Source organism: Lagopus leucura, unplaced genomic scaffold (assembly GCF_019238085.1).
Source record: "Lagopus leucura isolate 7727_CA_CO unplaced genomic scaffold, USGS_WTPT01 Super-Scaffold_100039, whole genome shotgun sequence".
NCBI classification, from domain to species: domain Eukaryota; kingdom Metazoa; phylum Chordata; class Aves; order Galliformes; family Phasianidae; genus Lagopus; species Lagopus leucura.
This window is the reverse complement of record NW_024962288.1, coordinates 689,455-696,755: the sequence shown is the minus strand read 5'-3', so window position 1 is coordinate 696,755 and position 7,301 is coordinate 689,455. Positions and strand designations below refer to the sequence as shown.

The 7,301-nt window shown below is 44.7% G+C and overlaps 1 protein-coding gene across 3 annotated transcripts in view; it reads left to right on the top strand.

The window, feature by feature from the left end:
- The first annotated feature begins 406 nt into the window (after positions 1-406).
- Positions 407-7,301, top strand: part of EYA2 (EYA transcriptional coactivator and phosphatase 2) — a 90,785-nt gene continuing 83,890 nt past the window's right edge. The window contains exon 1 of one of the 3 annotated variants that reach the window (XM_042883705.1): positions 407-475. The gene's annotated coding sequence lies outside the window, so the exon portion shown is untranslated. Of the gene's footprint in view, positions 476-1,137; positions 1,184-1,482; positions 1,501-7,301 lie in introns of those variants that run through there. The other 2 variants (XM_042883704.1, XM_042883708.1) reach the window with 2 other exon arrangements.

The window sequence follows — 7,301 nt, the reverse complement described above, 5'->3', positions numbered from 1 at the left end:
TTTGGTTTTTCTAGGCCTGCAGGAGGTAGTTCATGCTAGGAAGCTTGCCAGCTCCACATTGATGCTGGGAGCTTTGTCTCCTCAGGACTGCAGGAACACACTTTGCAGTCAAACTGATCTGAGAGATTTTGATAGTAAAAACAGCTGTCTCGTTGCAATGATGTTTTTGTTCCATTGTCAAAATTTTGAGTTAAATCCATGAGTGGGCTGCAGCTTGTTCAAACCCTGAACTCAACACCCTTTGTGTTCCTTTGGCTTTTCCACCACGGTTCCTGGGATCTCCCCTTCCTGAGGAAAGGGCTAGGTGTAATAAAAGCTGTCAGGGCAAGGACTGGAGGCTCTCCTCCGCTGCAGAGCCAGAACAGGAGAGACGCAGCCCCAAACTGCTGGAAAGGGGGGAGGAAAGAGGAAGAGCAGGGTGCAGAAGCAAAACACCCCGATGCCGCCGTGGCCAGGCTGCTTCCCCAGCGAGCAGGTACGCTGGTGGGCAGGGGTGGATGTGTGCTACCTGTGTGCTGGGACGAGGCGAAGCACAAAGACAAACTTTGTGCTCTTCGGCTTTTCTGCCTCCATATGGCCACGGATGCAGCCTGGCTTCCGCGGGGATGTTGGAGGGAGAAGCAGGATGGCATGAGGTGTGGGGGTTCAGCCCTGGGGACCAGGAGCTGTGCAATGCCCGAGTCAGTGAGAGCAGAGGAATGCCTTGTGTGAGTGAGGCTGCTCCTGCAGCTCTGCATGTCTTGTGGTAGTGTGTGTAAAAGAAATAAACTTCTCCGAAATATTCTTTTAAAATTGACATTTAAAAATTGACACAGGAGATAAGGTTGTGTTCAAACACCCACGTTTTAAACCAAGAATCTCTCTTAAAAACATAGCTAAAAGTAGGTTCAGAGCATTAATCCAGATAAAGCCGAAAGCACATTGAGGGAGTACCTGCTACTAAATGAAAGCACGGCCCAGCAAGTTAGAAAGCGCGGGGGAGCGCCGAGCACAGCAGGCACAGCAGCGGACTCGCTCAGGGGGACGCTTTGGTGACCACAACGAGAGACTGCCCCGCTCTCCGGCCGGGCCCCGCGGCGTGCGGGAGCCGCTGGAAGCTCCTCCTCCGCCGGGCCGGGCTGTAGCGAGCGGCGGGACAGCTCCGAGGGCGCACGCTGCGAGGCGGCGCGGCCCCACGCGTGCGGTAGGTGCGGGGCGGGACGGCCGCCTGCGGGGCCGTGCGGGGCTATGCGGGGCTATGCGGGGCCGTGTGGGGCCGTCGGAGCGGTGCGGGGCTGCCCTGAGGCGGGCTCGCTGCGGGGAAGCAACAGGTCGGGCTCGCTGGGGACGGACCGTCGCGAGGTCACGCACCGCGGGGAAGCGCAGCAGGGAGGGGTGGGCGCAGCGCGGGGTGCGGAGCCGCCGCCCCGCTCCGCTCCTATGCGCGGGCATGCGCGCCTGCCTCGCACATGCTCACTGCGCTCGCGGCGGGCGCGCACACTCCGCAGCGCTGCGGCTCCGGTGAGTACGGGCGGGGAACGACAGTCCGCTGCCCTCCCCGCGCCCGCGGAGGGGCTGCAGGCGGCGGGGTCCCGTGCGCGGCGGCCCGCGGAGATCCCGCGTCCCCGGCCGGTGCGGAGCGGAGCGGGACCCGGAGCGGAGCGCAGCGCCTGTCCCGGCACCGCCGCTTCCCGCGGGTGCGCTGCAGGGCGAATCGCGGCACCGCCTCGGGGTCCTACGGGCGCGGCTGCGGCGGGGTTAATTGGTGCGGTTATTTGATGCGCTGCGGACCGTCCGGCTTACCTTAAACCGGCTTCGGTTAGCTATTCTATTGCGAACTGAAATGTGCGTTTAAATAAAGTTAGTTATGCTCCTTTTTTGCAATTGCTACTGTGAGGGAAATTTCTCGGGTGATTGATGCTCTTGAAGTACACTTTTTGGAGCGTTAAGTTGTGCCCGAGCGCAGCGAACAGCCTCTAACGGAAATTAGCGATGGGACACAACTCCTGTTTTCGGACGTTTCGAACGGTACTTTGTTTTGCAGGGTGAAATTTTAGTTGTTAAATGCGTATGGTTAACCAATAAAAATTTAATCAATTTTATTAACGGGAATTTTGTTCAGCACGGTGTCAAATTCACGCATCCCTTGACTTTGTTCGGGGCAGTTGCAGGAATATCGCATTGTTTAATCCTTCTTGTGGACTTCGGGATTTACTGAGAGCTCCTCTGTCTGCACTGCTCTCTCCCAGGAGGTTTTCCCCGAAAACATTGGGAAAGCACGGCAAAATGCTTTCTGCCCACTCTGCTTGCGTTAGGGGTATCTGGTCCCTAAAAGCTGGGATGTATCTTAACTTACAGCTTGTGTGTATAAGCTGATGTTTTGTAGCTTCTTTCATGCATCCCACGTTGCATTGTGGTTTGTGTTACACGTTACTACATACAAGATAATTTTTCTCCTTGCCCATTTTGCTTTGAATAAACTGTTTCTTCTCTTATGCAAACCTGAATTCTTATTTCTGTCTTGAAATGTAAGTCTCAAATATTGTGGGCTCAAATATTACATACATAAATAGGAAAGGCTTACTGTACAAATACGCTGAAAACAATTAGTGCTTACAGCTTTGGAAACATTCCAAAACCTTTAAAAATATATGTTGAAAATTCACTTCCAATGATGCTACAGCAAATAACTTGATTTTACTCTAATTTGCATCTTACAAAAAAAAAAAAAAAAAAAAAAAAAAGAAAGAAAGAAGGAAAGAAAGAAAGAAAGAAAAAAACTTCCTGTGTGATGCAAAATTAAATTAAGTTTTTGAGTCAAATCATCCAGCCAATTCTCATATCTCTGTCTCTTTTATGTCCCCAACCATCAGGTCAAAACATTTGGCCTAATAATAAGTGTGTAGTCTTTTGGTTTGAGGCCACCATTCTATTTTGCTTTGCTTTGTTCAGCTTGCTCCCCTCAGCTCACTTTCTGTCCAGCACTACGTACAGACTCGATTCCCACGCCTCGCTAATGGTATCACCAGCATTTGGCTGAAAGGTTTGAAATGGGCTCCTGTTTCAAATATCTCACAACCTTGGCAGTATTAAATTTCATTAGAAAAGCTTCATTAGGGAGAAATAAATATGTTGTTGGTAATTCCCCCTTCATCAGTGAGTCCCACGTTCAGTGTTCAGTGTACAGACGGAGCTCGGTTGTACAAAGGGATCTGACTCACGTATTCATGTGAAGACCATGACCTCACAATGCCGTTTCGAGAAATGGCCAATGTGATGGATTATTTCTGAAAATGAAAATAGTTTAACTGAAAATCCTGCAAATGTTGGTGGTACGTTAAGACTCAAGCCAGTGAAGTGCCCTGCTGAAGTCACTGCGTTTGTGTCGGTGTGTGTAGGTACATGCTGCTGAGAAAGAAAACAATTAAAGAAGTCAGTAATTTTCTGCTGTCTTCCCGAGTGTTATTTATGACGTGTAGTAGTAAAGCAGCTATTCTGAATTCAGCTATAATTCTCGTCAGTAAGATTTGTTTCTTCTGTGCCAAATTTTGCAGTAACCAGATGGCTTTAAGGTGTCTTCAGCTGGAAAGCAAGCAAGAACAGTGCTGAAGACTAATTATTCCTTGCAGTAAATTTCTTCTGTAATAAATTCACAGGTTGTTAGACTTAATCTGTGGAAATGATTGTTAAGATTACTTGTGCAGTGAAAAATGCTTTTAAAATTTTGTTCCTAAAAAAAAAGTTCTTAGAATGCCAGGAAAATGTTTGAGTTAACTTTGCCTCGTTGTAGTAACTTTTATTAGGGATGATCTCTTAAGTTGCAAATTCAAATCCTTTTCATAAACCATGGAACTCTGCAGTTTTAACATGATATATCCCATAAGTTGAGGGCTTATTTTCTAGATTAAGTGGGAAAATTTGTACGGCCCTTTCTGATGGATCATTACTGCATGCACGAGTATTATTCACAGCAACAGCGGTATTGCTGTACTAACAATTGAGTTCTTTTCATTACATTTCACATTGTACTACACAGGACAGAAAATAGTTACACCAAAGAGGAAAAGGTAGAAGTGAGCAAAACTTTCCTTCACTTTTCTAACGAAAAGCCAGAAAGACCATCTTGACTGGGGCTGTTTTTACAGGGTCTCATCAAAAAACAATTGTTCGCAGCAGCCCAATTCTTAAAACAATTCTTCATCCTTATTTGCAGATCTTAACTCAAGTAAGGATGTTTAACAAACAGCCCATTTTAATCAGGTGAGGATAAGCCCCTCAATTAGAAGCAAATAGTTGTGTACCTTGGTTTTGTCTTTGGGGCCTGGAGGTGTTGCCATTTGCCAGTAGATTTGGTGCTGCCAAAGTGTTGAATCAGGAGAGATGAGAAAACAGGAATAAGGATGTAGGACTGTGCAGTCACCTTGTAAAATATTTTTGATCACAGTGTTCAAAACCAGACCCCATTTCCTTCTTTGGCAAGAAGTTGATTTACTGCTGAAAAAGAGGGAGAGGAAAATTGGATTCAAAACAGTGACTGTCACCACATCAACAGTTCCAGTGAATGTGTCACAGAATGAATATTTAATTTAAATTAATTAAACTTGTTTTCAGTAGCTGTTCCTGGTAGGACTTTAAGTGTATTTAAATTACTTCAAAAGTACCTAAAATGAGAAGAAAAGGAATACATGGGCATAATCCTTCCCATTTAAAATTGTTTGTCTGCAGCTGCTTAAGTCCTAGCATTAGAAGTCACCTATAAACATGTTTATTTAGCATCAGTGTTATCTGTTAGATTGTACATGGTTCATTAACATGGAGAGAATACGTTTTGTTTAATAGAGTGTGGGAGCTGCCAGAGGTCAGAAGAGGTTGTTTGCCTGAAGTCGAGATGGCATCTTGGCTTTGCTCTCATTCTGTTTGTCACCTCTGCCGTCTCCGGGAAATGCTTCATTAGGGCAGTTGTGTTAAGGTGTTTTCCCTCGTGTTTAAGTGCAGAGGCTCCATAGAAAGCCAGAAGTATGCTGCCAGGCATGGTAAGGCTCATGGGGAATTTTAAGGAAAGTTTGTTGTAATTTGTGGAGGATTGGCTTAGAGGGAGTTGAATTAAGAAAAAAACACTAGAAAGAAAAGAGCCGTAAGGGAGAGGGGAGCCTGGAACGTTGCTGTAGGGGCAGAAAGCAGCATAGCCATGAATTGTATTTTATACAATTATAGAAACAGGGAGATGGGGGTTTGGTTTGGTGTCTTAAAAAATTCAGAATGTTTTGTGTGCTGTTGAATTACTTTTTGCCACTGTTGTTGTGGTTGGGTCACGTCCGGACTGAAGATGGCTGTAGCTGGTGGTGATGCTGAGCTGAGAACCAACAGGTGAGCTGCTGCCTCCGGCTGCAGGGACGGAGCACGACTGGGCCCTTTCTGTCTCCTCTGAAACTTGCTGGGTGCTGTCCGCTCCTGCTTCTCTGAACAGTGTGCTTGGAAATGCAGAGCAGTACTGGAGACACTGGAAATACCTTGTATAGGAACGGCCACGGCTTCATGTTTGAAAAGGTTATTTCAATTGCTTGAATGCTGCTTATGTATAGATGCTAGCAGCCATGCACTGCATGCAGTATGCTGGGGGAGAGGTGCACGTGTGCATTTTTTACTGGAGCTTTTTGAAAATGTTTGAGGTGAATTTCTCACCTAAAATGGAATGGGGGTTGCTTGGGATTTTTTTTTTTTTTTTTTTTGCTTTGGAGGGAAAAAATGGTACATTTAATTTCAGCTAGAAAAACAGAAAATTGAATTCCATGATTTTTTATCAGATAAGGACCCTTAGCAGATCATAACCAAAAGGCATCAAATAAAATGGACATACAGTTCATGTATAGATCCAAGTGGCTGTAGAAGATGCAATATGAATTTTTTTTTTTCAAAAGCAGAACCGTAAAAGCAGGTTAAAAAATTAAACTGAACTTCAGTGTTGGTTATAAGTTGTTACTGAAATACATCGACGGTCTGATATTGTTGGTTTTGTTTTTGTTTAAAGCCAGCCAAAGCATCTATTTCTAAAGAGTAGTAGGTGCTCTCAAATGGCTAGAGGGAAAACAAAAACAACTGCTATATTGAGGAGGGGAATGTCTGGTGTAGGGTTTTTTCCTTGAATTATATTCAACGCGTACTTGCTCTGTTCTGTATTTTTAAGAAATTATGTGGACAGCAATTTTGTTTCTTTACCAAGGCAGTGAAAACACCAAGAATCCTTTTTATAATTTGGAAAGAATGTCAAAAGAATGAAGTAGTTAAACCTAAGTGTATTAGATCATACGCTCTAAATGCATAAATAAGCATAACTGCAATCACAGAAACCAATGTTAAAACCACCAGGAAAACTCACCCACAAACCCTAATGACTTAAAGGGAATGACCTCAGCCATTGTGAAATTTGTGCCTATTTGTTGACTGACATTTTTTGTAGAAGCAGATTGCGTGTTTCACTGGGGTGTGGGATTTTGTTGTTTGAAAGACTGCTGTTGTGTTGTGTTTTTTTTGTTGCTGCCAGGTTTGAATAGAAAGAGCGAAAACAGGATTGAGGCAGGGAGAGGCAGCCTGTGCTTTGGGCCTCAGCAATTTGAAAAGCAGGTGAAGGGTTGTTATTGGTGGACAGAGACTGGTAGGAATTTATAGAAGTTTGTTTTTCAGATGTTAGAAACTTCTTTGATGATAGTCCATTTCTAACTTATTCCCAAGTGGTTTTCTCTTAAGGAAATGAAAGTTTAAGGTATTTGATTACAAACCTAAGATCTTTTCATGTCCATGTCTTTGCGTGAGTGCTGCATGAAATACCGGTGTCATTCATCTCCTCTCTGCTTTTTTGAGAGGAAATTGATGCATAGTAGAACCTCAACTTGCCATTGCTGTGACACGAGCTAATAATTCAGCAAAACTGAAGCCTTCCATTATTCCAACAGCAAAAAAATTCTATGGGGTTGTTTTTAAATTAGCCAGCACTACAGACTGCAAGCCTGGTCAGAGCCAAGTTGCTCTGCAGAAATGGTTCCTCTCTGCTAGCTCTTCCTGTGGGCTCCTACTTTTCTGGGCTGCGGTAATTAAAGAAAGCTCAAGTTTAATTGTACCTCCTTAGCTGCACAGACAGTTTTAAGAAAACTGGTATTTTTATACTTTTTGATGCCTAACTCCAGACGTTTGGTCTTATGGTGCAGAAATCCTCATTTGCCATCCTTGCTTTTCAGAAGGAAAACCACCCAGCTAAACAGATAAATAAAAATGCTAAATAAGAAGAACAGTTTGGGACTAGTCAGCCCAGATGGTAATTAGTTAAC